General features: G+C 41.5%; 1 protein-coding gene across 7 annotated transcripts in view; it reads right to left on the minus strand.

Moving 5' to 3' along the window:
• EPSTI1 (epithelial stromal interaction 1) overlaps positions 1-18936 on the minus strand; it is a 115977-nt gene that overhangs the window by 15774 nt on the left and 81267 nt on the right. The gene's annotated exons all lie outside the window — the stretch shown is intronic.

Here is an 18936-nt window from a genome sequence, read left to right on the forward strand (position 1 = left end):
TTTCTTCAAAGACCCTCTGATATTCCACAGTCCCCCAAAATAAAAAGACTTATTTCTTATACTGTGATATTCCAAATACATTGCTCATCAATCCCTAAAGCACATTACTTAACCCTAATTCCTATATATAACGCTAATAAGGGGAAATCATTGAATAATATTTGAGTTTTTGAAATCAATGAATAATATTTGTCCACTCAATAAGAATTTGTTATGCACCTAGCTGCCAAGCTTTATGCTCGTCTCACTCTTGCACAATAGGATAATTTTTTAGTCTACCAAATATTAGCACTCTTTATTAGTACTACCAAGTATACCAGTATGAAAGAAGCTCCTGTCCTCTCCCTCGTCTCCACAATCATTTTCAATTCCTGCATGTGGTTTCATAAGTAATGATCTTCTTCTTAATACTTTGCATGTTTATTCGTTTCTTAATTTTTAAAAAACTGTATTATATTTTGACTACCTACAATAGAAAAAAGATTGATGTCTCTATTACTACCTCCACCCCAATCCCAACTTCCTCTCATAGTACACCCACATCATCATTCTCTTACAACGCTTCTTTTTGTAACATTCAGTGTGGTGGGAGAGGGATTTAGAAATCCTATAGCTCCTCATTCAAGTTTCTAATTCATCCTCCTGTTTTCAACTCTAGGCTTCAAAGGTACGAGGTGCCTCCGATTCCTGAATTTAACCAACTTCTCTGTCTTACTGCTTCTTTCAAATGAGTTCTGGTTTTCCTGCTCCACTAAATCAGTTACCACTGACCATCTAGTTCCAGACTTAAAATTTTGGCTTATAGCTTTGCCACAGTCTACTAGTCTGTTCTTTTGCTCTTGTTGGCTTATGGCTTTTTTTAAAAAATCCTATATTTTCAGTGGCATATGGGGAAGAGAGTGATAAAACATAAGCAAATGAAATGCTTTTGATGTGCAATGTTTAACCAGAAAACCTTAATATTTTCGAATACAAGTCTTACCAGAATTGTATTATTTGATCCTAACAACAATTGCAAAGGCAGGCAGGCAAAGTATTATGTGATAAATGAATGAGCAATACCATCCTCACCTTACAGATAAGGAAACAGGATCAGAGACACAGTTTTAGTAACTTGTCAAGAGCTAAATAGCTTATTAGTAGCAAAATAAAGACCAGGGCTTACATTTTCTTGTATCTAATAATCTTCTGCAGGATGCATTCAAAATAAATGGTTGGAATTAAGGATATCTTCATGGTGGTTCATCATACTCAAGTATAAACAGTCATGTCCAGAACTATAGGACCCATTCACATTCAAAAGTTTAAGCAGAATACATGTAACCTAAGCACAAATCTAAATCCTTCTTGCCAAAGGATGCTGATTATTTTCACTTTCATTAACCCTATTTCTCCAAGGAGCAACTTCTAGTATCTGGCCCATTGTGAGTTTAACACAATGAATTCTGAACAAACTAACTCTCATTAGTTCTGGAGTATGACACAAAGACAAAGTATAAAATACATACATATATATATGCATACTATGACATGTTAGTTTAAAATAATTTTTAAGATAATTTTTTCAGACTTGGCAAAATGATCATGCAACTCGTCTGAGAAAAAAAATGCAATCACCGCCATAAAAAAATCCTGAAAAAGAAAACAAAAAATGAGAAAGAACCAGCTTCATCAAACATTGAAAGATATCATATGAGAACACATGGATGGGGACAACACACACTGGGGCCTGTTGAAGTACAGGATGTAGGGGAGGGAGAGCTAATGGATGCTGGGCTTAATACCTAGGTACTGGGTTGATCTGTGCGGCAAACCACCATGGCACATGTTTACCTATGTAACAAACCTGCACATCCTGCACATGAGTCCCTGAACTTAAAAGCTGAAGAAAATGAAACTATAGTAATTAAAACAATTCGAGTCTAGGAAGAGACATGATACATATGGAAATGTAGTTTATCATAAAGTTGTTGTGCTAAACCAATGCAGGAGACAGAGTTTCATGAATGATGATGGACTAGCTGACTACTGTAACAAAGATCAAAACTAGACCCTTAACTTTGATTAAATAAATTTTACAGAAGTCTGAGATTTGAGCCTAGAAGATGGGAATAGAAGTTTTCAAAGGCGGCACAGGTGAATTTACTTATAAACTTGGAGTGAGGAAGTTCCAGAAGTTATAAAAAGAAAAAGATTAATAAATTTAGCTGCATGAAAATTCAAACTTTTCATTTGGAAAAAATACCATAAAATTAAAAAAAAAGAACTGTTAATGAATGTTTAGGATATGCATAGGCTAATTCAATTTTCATTTATTCATTCATTAAATATCTGAGTGTCTATTATGAGCCAGGCTTGCATCTACATGATAGGCTATAGTAGTGAACAAGATAGATGAGATCTTTGCTCCTTTAGAGTTTATATTCTAGAGAAAGGAAACCCATAAACAAGTGAGAAAAATATCCAACCATAATCCCAGGCAGAGGATTAAAACACACTGATGTGAGATTCAGTGGCTCAGTGACTATTTTAGGTTGAGACTCAGGAAATGTCCCAGAAGGTGGGTAAGGACTTCACATAAACCAATAAGGAAAAAACAACCAAAAAGAAAAAGGGCCAAGGGATAGGAACAGGTAGTTCACAGATAAACTACAGGTTGCCTATCAGTTCAAAATGGTCATTATCTTCACTCAAAATCGAAGAAATATTAAAACAATGAGATAAAGTGTTTCTATTGTATTGACAAAAATCAGAAAAGTTTGACAGAAAACACTCTGGTACAGCATCTAAATTAGTGAAACCTAATTTAGTTTTTGGAAGTCAATTTAGCGATAAGCGTCAAAATGTAAGACATATACATCCTTTGCAGAAGTGTTCGAAGATGTATGTATATGAATATTCAGTTATATTATTGAAACTGTAAAAGATCAGGGAAAAATGTTAATGCCCACCAACAAAATACTTGCACAATAAGTGAGACCATCAGCGCAATGGAATACAATGGAACAGTTACAAAGAATAAGATGGATGTTTTTTACGGTAGAGCAGGGGCCTATGGAGAGATCACTAAGATACATTAAGTGATAAAAGATAGGTTCAGAGCCGTTTTCTTGGGACGCTTCTATATAAATAGAAAATATATACATCCATTCATTTTGGCTTTTATATGCTGGTGTATATCCAAAACATTTATTGAAAAACTACACAAGAAAATGTTAACTGTAATTAACACTGGGTAGCGGTGTTTGAAGTGTGAATGGGCAAGAAAAGGATGCTTTACTATCTTACATAGTTTTTGTTTCTTAACTTTTGAACCATGTGTATATATTATTTCCTCATACCATCAGTAGGAATTTCTTATCAGTGTGAGAGGCCATTTTTGTTTCCTTATGCTTTCCTTTATTTAAAAATCCCAATAAATATGTAATTTTTAACAGAGATATAAAAGAGCGAAACACTACATATGAAGCTAAGAACTGTTACGGAGGAAGAAAAGAAGATGGGAAGAGAGCAACATACATCATCCTATTATGGAGGCAAGGAAAGGGGAGAAGAGATAAAGACCAGGAGGGAAACGGGGACGGGAGCTGATGAGGCATCGCCATGCAAGAAGATTGCTCCAGATGGCTGAAGGGAAGGCGCTGGCATCGCTGCACTCAGGATTATTATCCTATAACTAGCAAAGCGCATTTACTAAGGAGAGGCTGGTTTTTCTTCCGTACTAAGAAGGATAATTTCAGCTAATTAATTTGTTCTGCTGAACTGACAGCCACTGACGATGTGTCTGCATGCCTTATAAGCATATTCTTGGTTCGTTTACTGAGATCCCACACAGAAGTTCAATATCTACAGTTAAGCAAATAAAAAGTAAGTTGTTCTTGTTTCAAGGACCAAGCTCGGGACATGAAAAAGCATCAAAGTGCTCTAAGCAGGAAGACAATGACATGCAACATCTGAGACATTGTTAAGACCTGGCCTACTCAATGCATATTGTCACACACCAACCATTTTCCAGATACTAGGTTCATGCTAAAGGTACAGATATCAGCACAGCTCCATCCTGAAGTAAATCACAGCATAATGAGGCAGACACACCCAGAAACAACTCTGATACAGGGCAAAAAGAAATGCATTGCTAAACACAAAATTAAGCTACATGACATGGGAATACAATGAAGGAATGCAAACAAGAGAAGGGTGTTCAAGTGTTTGTGCATGTCTTATCACTGTGCTACGCAAATCCCTACATTCATACAGAGCTGCATACAAGGGAAGGTACGTTGGTGATATGATAAACAAAATACCATCCTAGAGATTGAAAATATGGAACTTCCTATAAACATTGGCCAAGTGGTATGTGGTAAATGAGGACAACACTGCAAATAGCACCACTGCCTGTGGCCACCCGATGCAGTGCTCACCCAGGATGGCTGCTCTGCTGGGGAGCTGCAGGATGGCACCAATACCTCTGCTTTGAGCCCAAGCCAATAATAAGAAGAGGGGTTGCCATTTCCAGCAAGAGGTTGCAAACATCATTTCTCTGGGCTCCAATTGTCTGATGGTGCCCTGTTCTACAGAAGGGTCAACTATACAACAGACAGGTGTGTGTAAGGCTGGATGCTTAAGAAACCTGATGAGGTTAGAAAGAAAACATGCTCCAAAGCAAAGTTTCATTGTGGTAATTGAAGATGAACATGGAGTCATTTTAAAACCATGTCTGAATCCCAGCAGAGCATGTTCCGACACGGTTCAGCTTGACGGCTTTATGTAAACATGAAAATGCCATCGCCTGGCAAGACAAACTTCTCCCAGGAGAGCCTGTTCTCTCAACACAACAAGAGGAAAAGGATAGTGGAAGCAGGAGAGTTGAGACGATGAAGTCATGAAGTTCAAGAATGCCTTCCTTTGAAGGTTTAATACAGAAGAGCTTTCAGGGGCAGGAGGAGAGTTTAAAGAAGTCCTGGTTCTCAGGCATCCACAGTAATACCTTTGCCTTGAAGGAGAAAGATGGCCTTGGCTATCAAGAATGAGGAGAAAAGGCAGAAGCTACCACTCAAAATTTTCAGAGCACCAACCAAATCAAAGGAAATAAATACTAATGGGTGAAGTAGAGTTTAAAAATAACACAAGTAATGTACACTCTCCTCTTACTATTGTTAGTTTTTAATTTTTAACTTTTTAATTGATAGTTTGTACATATTTATAGGATACAATTTGATATTTTGATACATATGTTGTAAAATGATCAAATCAGGGCACTTAGTGTGTCCATGATCTCATGCATTGATCATTTATTTGTACTGGGAATATTCCAAAGCCTCTTATCTAGCTATTTTGTAAGGTACAGTATCTTACTGTCAACCACAGTCACTCCACTGTATAACAGAACATCAAAACATATTCCTCTTATCTAACTGTAACTTTGTATTTGCTGTTGCTAGTTCTATCATTTTAACAGAGAGAGAAATAAACTTCCAGCTACAACAATCATGGAATCACAGCTCTATGTCTCCCACCTAAAAATATTTCCTACACAAAATGCAAGGAGGAGGTAGGTTTCAAAACTTATCTGCACTCTATTTTATGATCTTTGTTTTCATTTTCATATATGTGAGCATATTTCTAATATGTTATTAAAATGTGGTAGTAATTGCTGCATGGTATTTATTCCAAACTCCAAAACCTTCAAATCCTCTATCACTGAACAAACTGTTTCAAATTTCCCATTAATCTTATGTTAAAAATAAACAACCTTGCCTTGCCCTGCCCGCCTGCCCGCCTGCCCTCCCTCTCTTTCTTTCTTTCTTTCCTTCCTTCCTTCCTTCCTTCCTTCCGTCTTCCCTTCCCTTCCCTTCCCTTCCCTTCCCTTCCCTTCCCTTCCCTTCCCTTCCCTTCCCTTCCCTTCCCTTCCCTTCCCTTCCCTTCCCTTCCCTTCCCTTCCCTTCCCTTCCCTTCCCTTCCCTTCCCTTCCCTTCCCTTCCCTTCCCTTCCCTTCCCTTCCCTTCCCTTCCCTTCCCTTCCCTTCCCTTCCCTTCCCTTCCCTTCCCTTCCCTTCCCTTCCCTTCCCTTCCCTTCCCTTCCCTTCCCTTCCCTTCCCTTCCCTTCCCTTCCCTTCCCTTCCCTTCCCTTCCCTTCCCTTCCCTTCCCTTCCCTTCCCTTCCCTTCCCTTCCCTTCCCTTCCCTTCCCTTCCCTTCCCTTCCCTTCCCTTCCCTTCCCTTCCTTTCCTTTCCCTCTCTGGCCCAGGCTACAATCTACTCGGCTTGCTGCTGCCCGCGCCGCGGACTGCCTGGGACTGCCGGCGCGCGCCACCGCTGCCTGCCTTTTCTCCTTTGGATGCAGGCACGCGTTCGCCATCTTGGCCACGCTGGTCGCCAGCTCCTGACGCCTAGTGCTCTGCCCGCCTCAGCCTCCCGAGGTACTGGGACTACAGACGGAGTCTCGCTCACCCAGTGCTCGGTGTTGCCCGGGCTGGAGGGCGGTGGCGTGGTCTGGCCTCGCGGCAGCCTCTACCCCCCGGCCGCCTGCCTTGGCCTGCCAGGGTGCTGGGATTGCAGCCCCTGCCCGGCCGCCGCCCCATCTGGAAGGTGGGGAGCGCCTCTGCCCGGCCGCCCCGTCTGGGAGGTGAGGAGCACCTCTGCCCGGCCGCCCCGTCTGGGAGGTGAGGAGCGCCTCTGCCCGGCCGCCCCGTCTGGGAGGTGAGGAGCGCCTCTGCCCGGCCACCCACCGTCTGGGAAGCGAGGAGCGCCTCTGCCCGGCCACCCACCGTCTGGGAAGCGAGGAGCGCCTCTGCCCGGCCACCCACCGTCTGGGAAGCGAGGAGCGCCTCTGCCCGGCCACCCACCGTCTGGGAAGCGAGGAGCGCCTCTGCCCGGCCACCCACCGTCTGGGAAGCGAGGAGCGCCTCTGCCCGGCCACCCACCGTCTGGGAAGCGAGGAGCGCCTCTGCCCGGCCACCCACCGTCTGGGAAGCGAGGAGCGCCTCTGCCCGGCCACCCACCGTCTGGGAAGCGAGGAGCGCCTCTGCCCGGCCACCCACCGTCTGGGAAGCGAGGAGCGCCTCTGCCCGGCCACCCACCGTCTGGGAAGCGAGGAGCGCCTCTGCCCGGCCACCCACCGTCTGGGAAGCGAGGAGCGCCTCTGCCCGGCCACCCATCGTCTGGGAAGTGAGGAGCGCCTCTGCCCGGCCGCCCCGCCCGGGAAGAAGTGAGGAGCGCCTCTGCCCGGCCGCCCCGCCCGGGAAGAAGTGAGGAGCGCCTCTGCCCGGGCGCCCCCGTCCGGGAAGAAGTGAGGAGCGCCTCTGCCCGGCCGCCCCGTCCGGGAAGAAGTGAGGAGCGCCTCTGCCCGGCCACCCATCGTCTGGGAAGTGAGGAGCGCCTCTGCCCGGCCACCCACCGTCTGGGAAGTGAGGAGCGCCTCTGCCCGGCCGCCCCGTCTGGGAAGTGAGGAGCGCCTCTACCCGGCCGCCCCGTCTGGGAAGTGAGCAGTGCCTCTGCCCGGCCGCCCCGTCTGGGAAGTGAGGAGCGCCTCTGCCCGGCCACCCACCGTCTGGGAAGTGAGGGGCGCCTCTGCCCGGCCACCCACCGTCTGGGAAGTGAGAAGCGCCTCTGCCCGGCCACCCACCGTCTGGGAAGTGAGGAGCGCCTCTGCCCGGCCACCCATCGTCTGGGAAGTGAGGAGTGCCTCCGCCCGGCCGCCCCGCCCGGGAAGAAGTGAGGAGCGCCTCTGCCCGGCCGCCCCGCCCGGGAAGAAGTGAGGAGCGCCTCTGCCCGGCCGCCCCATCCGGGAAGAAGTGAGGAGCGCCTCTGCCCGGCCGCCCCGTCCGGGAAGAAGTGAGGAGCGCCTCTGCCCGGCCGCCCCCGTCCGGGAAGAAGTGAGGAGCGCCTCTGCCCGGCCGCCCTGTCTGGGAAGTGAGGAGCGCCTCTGCCCGGCCGCCCCGTCCGGGAAGAAGTGAGGAGCGCCTCTGCCCGGGCGCCCCGTCCGGGAAGAAGTGAGGAGCGCCTCTGCCCGGCCGCCCCGTCCGGGAAGAAGTGAGGAGCGCCTCTGCCCGGCCGCCCCGACCGGGAAGAAGTGAGGAGAGCCTCTGCCCAGCCGCCCCGTCCGGGAAGAAGTGAGGAGCGCCTCTGCCCGGCCGCCCCGTCTGGGAGGTGAGGAGCGCCTCTGCCCGGCCACCCATCGTCTGGGAGGTGAGGAGCGCCTCTGCCCGGCCACCCATCATCTGGAAAGTGAGGAGCGCCTCTGCCCGGCTGCCCCATCTGGGAAGTGAGGAGTGCCTCTGCCCGGACACCCATCGTCTGGGAGATGAGGAGCGCCTCTGCCCGGCCGCCCATCGTCTGGGAAGTGAGGAGCGCCTCTGCCCGGCCGCCCCGTCCGGGAAGAAGTGAGGAGCGCCTCTGCCCGGCCGCCCCGTCCGGGAAGAAGTGAGGAGCGCCTCTGCCCGGCCGCCCCGTCCGGGAAGAAGTGAGGAGCGCCTCTGCCCGGCCGCCCCGTCTGGGAGGTGAGGAGCGCCTCTGCCCGGCCACCCATCGTCTGGGAGGTGAGGAGCGCCTCTGCCAGGCCACCCATCGTCTGGGAGGTGAGGAGCGCCTCTGCCCGGCCACCCATCATCTGGAAAGTGAGGAGCGCCTCTGCCCGGCTGCCCCATCTGGGAAGTGAGGAGCGCCTCTGCCCGGCCACCCATCGTCTGGGAAGTGAGGAGCGCCTCTGCCCGGCCACCTATCGTCTGGGAAGAAGTGAGGAGCGTCTCTGCCTGGCCGCCCCGTCTGGGAAGTGAGGAGCCCCTCTGCCCGGCCGCCCCGTGTCTGGGTAGAAGTGAGGAGCTCCTCTGCCTGGCCGCTCCGTCTGGGAGGTCTACCATGGAGGCCAGAAGCAATGTGGGGGCTGGACGTGGTGGCTCACGCCTGTGGTCCCGGCACTCTAGGGGGCGAGGCGGGTTGATCACTTCGGACTAGGAGTTCGAGACCAGTCTGGCCAACTTGGCGAAACATGAAGAATACAACAGACAAACCAACCAACCAACTCAATGACAACAAAACAGGTCTACCCTGGAGTCATACTCTAATTTTTTCTATTTTCCTCCCTTTCTGATCCTTTATCCCACTTTCTTTTTCTTCCTCTTCCTTCTCCCTCTTCTTTGTCAAATAGAGGATTGAGTTATTATCACTGATCCATATAAAGTTCCTCTCTCATTTATTTTAACTCCCACCCCCATTTCTATTCCCCGACTTCCCATGTGCAACCTTCCTAATATGTTTGATACGCATCTTTTTGTTTGTATGTATTTTTAGAAAATGTTTATTGTTTTTGTATGCAAAAAAAAATTAATAAAAAAATAAAAAATAAAAAAATAAAAAAAAATAAACAACCTTGTACATATATCTTGCCTGCGTCTCTCATTATTTCCTCACAATAAATGTATACTTTTAGATCTAATATTTTTGCTTCTAGGAAACTCTTCAGAATTTGACGTTGCCAAAGTGCCTCTCAGTTTATCCTCTCACCAGTAATAGTACTTCAGTGTTTGTGGTATATATTGATACCTACTAGTGGAAGTTCTCCTTACCCCAACAAATACACAAATTATTATTCATATTTTTCTAAAGTTTAAATTTCATTATTTTTCTCTCAGTTGAAATTTAGAAACAGTATTTTCAAATTACCTCAAATTCCATTGAAATTTATTACTAGAATTGCATTAAACTTACAAGTAAATTTGGATAGAACTATAGTTACTGAAATACTGAGTTTTAGCTTTCGGGAACATTAGCCATCTCTGCTTTATTCAAATTGACTTTTATGTATAATAACCAAAACAGCGTGGTACTGGCATGCAAACAAACATATAGACCAATGGAACAGAATAGAGAGTCCAAAAATACATCCACACATGTAGAGCCAACTGATTTTTGGCAAAAGTGCCAAGAACCTAGGGGAAAGGACAGTCTCCTCAATAAACAGTAGTGGGAAAACTGAATATCCACATGCAGAAGGATGAAATTAAACCCTTTTCTCTCATCACATACAAAAAAAACTCAATTTGACAGTTTTCACAAAAGGCGTTAAAAATAATCAACTCAAAATGGATTAAAGACTTTAAATGTAAACCCTGAAACTAGGAAAGTACTAGAAGAGAATATGGGGGAAGCTGCACACGGTGGTTCATGTCTGTAATCCCCACACTTTAGGAGGCCGAGCCAGGCAGACCACTGGAGGCTAGGAGTTTGAGACCAGCCTGGTCAGTAAGGCAAAGCCCCGTCTCTACTGAAAATACAAAAATTAGCCAGGCACGGTGGCACACACCTGTAATCCCAGATACTTGGGAGGCTGAGTCATGAGAATTGTTTGAATCCCAAAGGCAGAGGTTGCAGTGAGCCGAGATGGTGCCACTGCACTCCAGCCTGGGTGACAGAGACTCTGTTTTGAAAAAAAAAAAAAAGAAAAGAAAAGAAAAAGAAAATATAGTGGAAAAGCTCCATGACATTGGTCTGGGCAAGGATTTTTTGGATAAGACTTTAAAAGGACAGGCAACAAAAGCAAAAACAGACAAATGAGATTACATCAAACTAAAAAGTTTCTACACAGCAAAGGAAACAATCAACAGACTAAAGAGACATTCCGCAGCATGGGAGAAAATATTTGTAAACTATACATCTAAAAGGGGGTCAGTATCCGAAATACATAAGGTACTCAGACAACTTAATAGCAAGAGAACAAATAACCTAATTTTTAAAATAAGCAAAAAGGGCCAGGCGCAGCGGCTCATGCCTATAATCCCAGCACTTTGGGAGGCCTAGGCAGGTAGATCACCTGAGGTCAGGAGTTCAAGAGCAGCCTGGTCAACAGGGTGAAACCCTGTCTCTACTAAAAATACAAAAAAACAAACAAAAAAATAGCTGGGTGTGGTGGTGGGTGCCTGTAATCCCAGCTACTCAGGAGGCTGAGGCAGGAGAATCTCTTGAAAACAAGAGGCAGAGGCTGCAGTGTGCCAAGATCATGCCATTGCACTCCAGCCTGGGCAACAAGAGCAAAACTCCATCTCAAAAATAATAATAATAATAATAACAATAAAAAAATAGGCCAAAGGCCTGAGTAGCTATTTCTCGAAAGAAAACATGCAAATGGCCAACAGGTATATGAAAAAATGCTCAACATGACTAATCATCAGGAAAATGCAAACTAAAACCGCGATGAGCTATTATCCCACCCCCATTAGAAGGCTATCATCAAAAAGGACAAAAGATAACAAGCGATGGCAAGAATATGGAGAAAAGGGAACCCTTACACGCTGCTTGTGGGGGTGTAAATTAGTACAGCCATTATGAAAAGAGGTATAAGGTTTGCTCAAAAAATTTAAAATAGAAGTACCATATGATCCAGCAATCCCACTACTGGGTGCCTATCCAAAGGAAATAAAACGAGTATGTCAAAGAGATATCTGCACCCCCATGTTTATTGCAGCACTGTTCACAATAGCCAAGATATGGAATCAACCTAAGTGTCCATCAATGGATGAATGGATAAAGAAAATGTGGGATATACACACAATGGAATATTATTCCACCATAAAAAGAAGGAAATCTTGTCACTTGGAACAACATGGATGAACCTGGAGGACATTATGTTAAATGAAATAGGCCAGGCACAGAAAAATAGCACATGATTTCATTTAAATATGGACTTTAAAAAGCTGATCTCATAGAAATAGAGTAGAATCGTGGTTACCGGAGGCTGGAGTGGTTAGGAGGAAATGGTGAGGTACAGGGAGATATTGGTCAAAGGATATGTAATTACAGTTAGATATAGGGAATAAATTCAAGAGATCTATTGTACAGCAAGGTTAATGACAATAGTTATAACTAATGACAATAAATAATGATCACTTATTATATTCTTGAAAATGCAAAGAATGTTAAGTGCTCTCACCACAAAAATGGTAACTGCGAGGTAATGCATTTGTTAATTAGCTAGACTTAGCCATTTCACAATGTTTATATACTTCAAAATATCATGTTGAACATTATAAATACAAATAATGTTTTCTGTCAGTTAAAATTGGACTTTTGTGGATTCCAGGAAAGTTTTTAATTTTTTTTAGCTGTTGAACAACTATTTATATAACTGCTTTTTGATTAGATCTTTTTGTCCCATAATGTATTTTCTAATTAATTTTTGCTTGTATTTGAGAAAGTTGTTGATTCTTGTATATATTTTGTAACCAACTCTTTTTGTGTTTGTTTGTTTGTTTTGTTTGTTTTTTTGAGACAGAGTTTCGCTCTGGGTAGGGTGCAATGGTGCAATCTTGGCTTACTGCAACCTCTGCTCCCAGGTTCAAGCGATTTGCATGCCTCAGCCTCCCGAGTAACAAGAATTACAGGTGCCCACCACCATGCCTGGCTAATTTTTAGTAGATGGGGGTTTCACCATGTTGGCCAGGCTGGTCTTGAACTCCTGACCTCAGGTGATCCTCCTGCCTCGGCCTCCCAAAGTGCTGGGATTACAGAAGTGAGCCACCACGCCTGATCCAACTCTCTTACTAAACGCCATTTGTTCTCATTATTTTTCAGTTGATTCTCTTAGTTTGCACAGGCAAATTGCTCCCATCCATAAATAACGACCTACTTCCAATAATTAGAAAAGCTCTTTTATTTTTAGTTTTATCAAGTTGGTTAAAAAATATCCAAAACTTGTTCCATTCAGTTAAAACAGGGAATTTTTTTTTAGTTAAAAAAATAAGTTTTCTATCAAATAACTTTGAGTAGCACGAGGTTGGAATTCCCCGAATAATACTGGGTAACAACCAGTTTGGTAGAGGTTGCAAACATCCTTATGTTGTTCATAGTTTTAGTATTTCACCACCGAATATAATGTTGGTTATTGGTTTAGAAGACTATATGTATGTTAAGAAAATATTATTTTTAGTTCACTGAAGTGTTTTTTAATTGATAGTAAAGATTAAAATTTATCAATGTGTTTTTGTGTAACTAAAGATAGCCAAATATTCTTGTCACATGACCTATCCTATTGCAGTGATAAGATATAAAAAGTTTTAATATATAGCTACTTATCTTTGCATTCCTGGAATAAACTCTACTTTGCCTTGGTAAATTGCTATTAAGAGAAAAATTTCATTAGCTAGAATTTTCCTTCAGATGTTAATCTCTGTCTTTATAAGATTGGTCTATCTGTGAGAGAGAGAGGGAGGGAGAGAGGGAGAGAGAGTGTGTGCGTGTGTGCGCGTGCACGTGCATGAGTGTGCACATGCTTCCTTTATCAGATTGTGACATCATGGGGATAGTGAAATAAACTTCTAAAATGTTTCGTCTTTTTTCTTACTCTGAGATAATTTGTAAAGCATAGGGAAAAAAAATCTGTTCCTTGAAAATTTGAAGGAACTTGCTTCTAAAATTATCCAAGTTCAGCCTCCTGGGGGAAGTAATTCTCAGAAAACTTCAGAAATCACTTGCATTTTCATTGGTCTTTATGAATTTTAATTATGTGAGTCATTAGAGTTATATATTTTCCTAGAAAATCATTCACTTAATCCAAATTTTTAATTTATTAGCATAGCATTGTTTATAGTAACATAATTTTAATCTTTTCCAAATCTATGATTCTAGTCCCTCATTTCTAATGCCGTGTATTTGCATTTTTACTAATCTCTTCTTGATTAGGCCTACCAAAGATGTGTTCATTTGTTGACCTTAACAAAGAACAAGTTGTTGGATTTTTATAACAGCTGTTTCTTAGAGTTTTATTATTAATTTCTGTTCTTATCTTAATTTCTTCAGGATCATTTATTTTGTTCTAAATTCTTAGATCAGATGCTTAATTCATTTGTTTTTTTAGTATTGAATGGATTAAAATGTTGTAATTTTCTTTGAGTACAGCTTTACATGAATTCCCTATAAAAGGCTCTCACTACAATTTTGTATGTGTTCTACAATAATAATTTTCCCTATCATCCAATAGTTTGAGTATTTTCTGACTTTCAGTATTTTACTGATTCTTATATATATTTTGACTATAAAATCAATGACTTTCTAAATGACTATAAAACCAATAACCATGCACAATCAATAAATGCAATCAGTTTATCAGATATGTTAAGAAGTTTCTGAAAGAGAGAAAGGAGACAGGTTACATCACCAGGGAAAACCAATGTGCAGGGTACATTGGAGCTAAGTCCACCTGCTTCTGAAGGAGCTCCAGGAGGGAATACTGGGACAGTCACCAAGATGATCAGTTAGAAAACTGCACTGAGAGCAGCTTGGTGGTGGGTTCTTTTCCCTCCCACACTTGCACTACATAGTAGGCAGCACCATCATGGCCCATAAGGTAAGAAGTGAATGAGAGAGGCATGGCTGGGCTCAGGGAACAGGGCAACGTCCCAAGTACCTACTGACTATAAGAGAACACGAGTCTACTCCACACAGAAGACAAGCTCCTACATACCTCATTCAGCAGCTATCCAAATACATATAAGGAGATAAGAATAATCAAACATTTGACAAAGAATTCCGTGGGAGATAAAGATTAAAATGGAAAGAAAAAAACAGTTAATATGGTAAATAGAAAACTTATGTTTGTATAGTTACAAGTATACAAACATTAAATAAGATGAGTTGAGAAAGAATATTGCACTTACAAAGCAGAACACTGCTACTTACCAAATCAGCAATCTTGGTAAATAAACATACTCAATATGTGCCAAATAAGCAGAATGAAAAGTCAAGAAAAAATTTAGTGAGCAGGATGATCTAGCTAAAGCTTTCGTCCAGAATCCAATTTAAAAAAAAAAAAGGCCAAAGAGATAAGAAGTATAAGAAACAATGAAGGTATATACAGAACAGATCTGAAATGTCCAAAGTCCATTTGATAGATGTCCCAGAAATGGAGAGCAAAGACAATATGGGTAAAGAGACATAAAAGAAAATTAGGAAGAAAAAAGGAAAATGGAAGAGAGACATGTATTTTCAGATTAAAAGAGACAACCAAAGGCTATGCAAGATTAGAAACAAAAATAGAAACACTGTGAAATTTCTTATAGTACAGGAAGGGGGAGTGGAGAGAAGAAAAAAAATAGTAAATAAATAAAACAGAGAAAATTCAGTGTCAGTAAAAAAAACTAATAAAAAGTAAATCATGCAGTAAGAATACAAATACATGCAAATATGCTACTAATCATAATAAATGAGAACACAACAAATCTACCCATTAAGAGATTCTGAAACTAGGTAAAAGGAAAACCAGACATTTCTTTCCACTCAAAATCACTTTAAACCATGACACAGAGATGTTAAAATTAAGTGATTAAAAAAATGTCATGTAAATACTAACCAAAAAAAACTGGTAGAGAAATTATTAGAATCAGACATGATAGTCAAAAAAGAAATCAAGCTGACAAATCATTAAATACAAAAAGCAGTATACTTCATATTGATAAAATCTATCCTAAAAGGTAGGCTCCCCTTAGTCTCATTGGTCAAAACTGTATCACATGTCCACAGAGAAACCAATCACAGTCAAGGAGAATAGAATTCTCATGAAGAGTTAGACCACTTTGGGAATAAATCCCTGGAGCTGAGGTAGCACCTACCTTTTCTGAAACACAGTTCACGCAAAGTAGGATGGATACTTGAAGAAAAATCAGAGCCGTAGAGAAGCAGGCAATCAACAATATTTGATATATCACTCTGAAATTATCACAACGCATAATTTATTTCCTTGCAGCATTAGTATTATGGTTTGGCTCTGTGTCCCCAGCCAAATCTCATGTTGAATTGTAATCCCCAATCTTGGGGAAGGGACCTGGTGCGAGGTGATTAGATCACGGAGGCAGATTTCCTCCCTGCTGTTCTCATGACAGTGAGTTCTCAGGAAATCTGGTTGTTTAAAAGTATATAGCACAGCCCCCTTTGCTCTCTCTCTTGCTGGCATTGTGAAGATGTGCTTGCTTCCCCTTCGGCTTCTACCATGATTCTAAGGTTCCTGAGGCCTCCCCAGCCATGTTTTCTTTATAGCCTGCAGAACTGTGAGCCAATTAAACCTCTTTTCTTTATAAATTACCCAGTCTCAGATAGTTACTTATAGTAATGAGATAACTAATACAATTAATTACTACAAATTACTACCAGGTGATGAATCACTATAACATTTAAAAGTATAATATTGTATTTCTATGTCTCCTTTTAACTGTTTACTCCTCCCTTAAAATGTAAACTTCAGGAGAGCTGGAATCTTGTCTATCCTGATCTTAATTATAGCTTCAGCAACTTGCACAAGGCTCAGTATATAATAGGAACTCAATACATGTTTGCCAATAGAATGAATGAACGAGTGCTGGGAGAGATTACTCTGAGACAGATCAACCAGAATAATACAGTTTTTTAAAAAAATAAAAGCCAGAAAAGGAAAGCTTTAAAGTAGTGTTAGTGTTACAGAGTTCAGGGAGAAGATGGGAATTAAAAAAAAAAAAACCACTAAACTGTATGTTCAGAAGGGATTTTACATTTAGGAGGCAATTTCAGTAACAGCATTTGTGAATATAAACCAGATCATAAGGAATTAAGGATGAAGTGGGTAATAAAGAAGTGGTTACAGTAAAATTACCTTTGTCTTTTTTTAAATTTGCTAGAAGCAGAAAAAATAATATCTCTGAGGATAGCAAAATCAAGGAAGGGGTTAGCTGGTTTATTTTAGAATGGTAAGATGAGATGAGAAGTTCACGTGTGCTCTATCATCTTCTTCATGACCTACTGGCACCAACCGTGGCATATTTCTGACAAAAAAAAGGAAGCATCCAGTGGAGAAGAATGTATTGAAGATATAGAAAAAAGAGGAATTACAAATAAATTTCTAGGAGAAGGAAGTGAATCATATGTAAAATATTTAGAGTTTAAACTTGAGGAGGCTCCTTTTGTCCCCAGAGCCAAGAGTAATTAAAAATGTGAAAGTCAGAGAGACACATAGAACAAAATTTATGTGCTGTCACCTAAACTTAACCTAGATTATTTACCTAAGAATTATTCCATAGTAGGTATCCAATAAATATTTGTTGAATGAATGGAATAAACACACATAAATGGGTGCAATGATAAAAATTTATTGTGTTTTGTATCTTTTTACAGTAAACATGATCCTCCTGTTTTCTTAAGGTAAATCATTCAAGTGATAAGGAACGAAAGGTTCTACAAATAAAGAAATGCCTTCGGCCAGGTGCGGTGGCTCACGCCTGTAATCCCAGCAATTTGGGAGGCCAAGGCGGGTGGATCATTTGAGGTCAGGAGTTCGAGACCAGCCTAGCCAACATGGTGAAACCCTGTCTCTACTAAAAATACAAAAATTAGCTGGATGATAGTGGTGTGCGCCTGTAATCCCAGCTACTTGGGAGGCTGAGGCAGGAGAATCGCTTGAGCCTGGGAGGCGGAGGTTGCGGTGAACTGAGATCATGCCACTGCACTCCAGTATGAGTGACAGAGTGAGACCTAGTCTCAAAAAAAGAGAAATGCCTTTAATGAATGTTTCCCAACAACAAGACGTCAGGCAAAAAAAGAGAGAAGCAAAAGTAAGGTAGAATAGATGGATAAATATCCTTGTGTAGAAATCTCTAAGGATGGAATTATTTGTATATTAAAGCTATTCATTTTACTGAAAGCTACGGTAAGTAAAAGGAAATAATTTATGTAAAAGGATACATAATAAAAATATGTTCAATCAGTAACCAGAAAATATGTATATATCAATATTTATCTAAGTCTAGAATAAAAACAAGATTAAGAAATAAAAAGTTTAATTTTCACTATTTAAAATAACTGCTCAACCTGAAAATTAAATCCCAGATCTAGTATTCTAACTGTTAAGCATTCTCTTTGTCAAATGTTCTACTTTTAATAGTTTTTATGTTCCAAATATATATACCAAACTTTTAAAAACACTATTTAAAATCCACTAGAAGTTATTTAAAAATAAATCATATCTACAACTGACTTTGCAACATTCACTGTAGTATGCTAAGTACCTCATAATTTTAAGTTAAAAGCTCATAGAAGCAGATGAACACTTTTATGTCATTTAGCAGACATCATTAAAAGTACAACATGAAATAATTATGTACCAGATTTAGCTTCTACTTGTTAACTACTAGAATCTTACCATAACATTGCCTATTTGATTGTAGATTTCAAGATTGGGATCTTGCCAAGACAAGAAGATATTTATTTAAAAAAAAAAAAACACTAAGGGATAAAAATGTTTCATGGTTCGTCTTTGCTTACACAGGAGCTAAATAAGTAAATTTACAACTCGCATGATTTCTTTCAATGATTTAATGACGACCTATGGTGCACAAAACAGCCTAGTGACACATTTATACCATATGCTGGGTGAAACTATGAATGAGAAAGCGGTTCCACACTGTTGGGAAGAAGATAGCACTCAAAGGGTCAAATTACAGCAACACAAATTAATACAAATAGTTCATTTTTCAATGGAATTCTTACACACAATTGTTGTAATAAATTATCTTGTTGGGGAAAGACAAAGAAAAAATAAATTAAACCAAATCAAGGAAATCAAAATGGGAGTTAGAATTCTAGTTAATTATAGAACTGAAGATACAGATTTCAGACATGTTCTGTAAGAAATAGTGACAGGATTTGTCAACCACTAGCATGGCAAGAGGAAAAGGTGGAAAATAAGAATGATGGGAAAGATAAATCATTTAGTTACCTGGAGCCCCACCCCACTCCCTTTTTTTCTCATTTAAAGGATCTGAAATAAAGTGGCACTTTGGAGCTAACCATGGGTCTTTCTCGTCATTCTCATTCCATGCTGGGGAGCTTCTGGCCTATTAAAAGCAGTTATGACCATCGAGTATGCCACTGACTATTTTCAGTTACCATACCAGAAATTTCACATTGTAATGAAGATTATTCTTTAAG

The sequence above is a fragment of the Symphalangus syndactylus genome, chromosome 15 (assembly GCF_028878055.3).
Source record: "Symphalangus syndactylus isolate Jambi chromosome 15, NHGRI_mSymSyn1-v2.1_pri, whole genome shotgun sequence".
NCBI classification, from domain to species: domain Eukaryota; kingdom Metazoa; phylum Chordata; class Mammalia; order Primates; family Hylobatidae; genus Symphalangus; species Symphalangus syndactylus.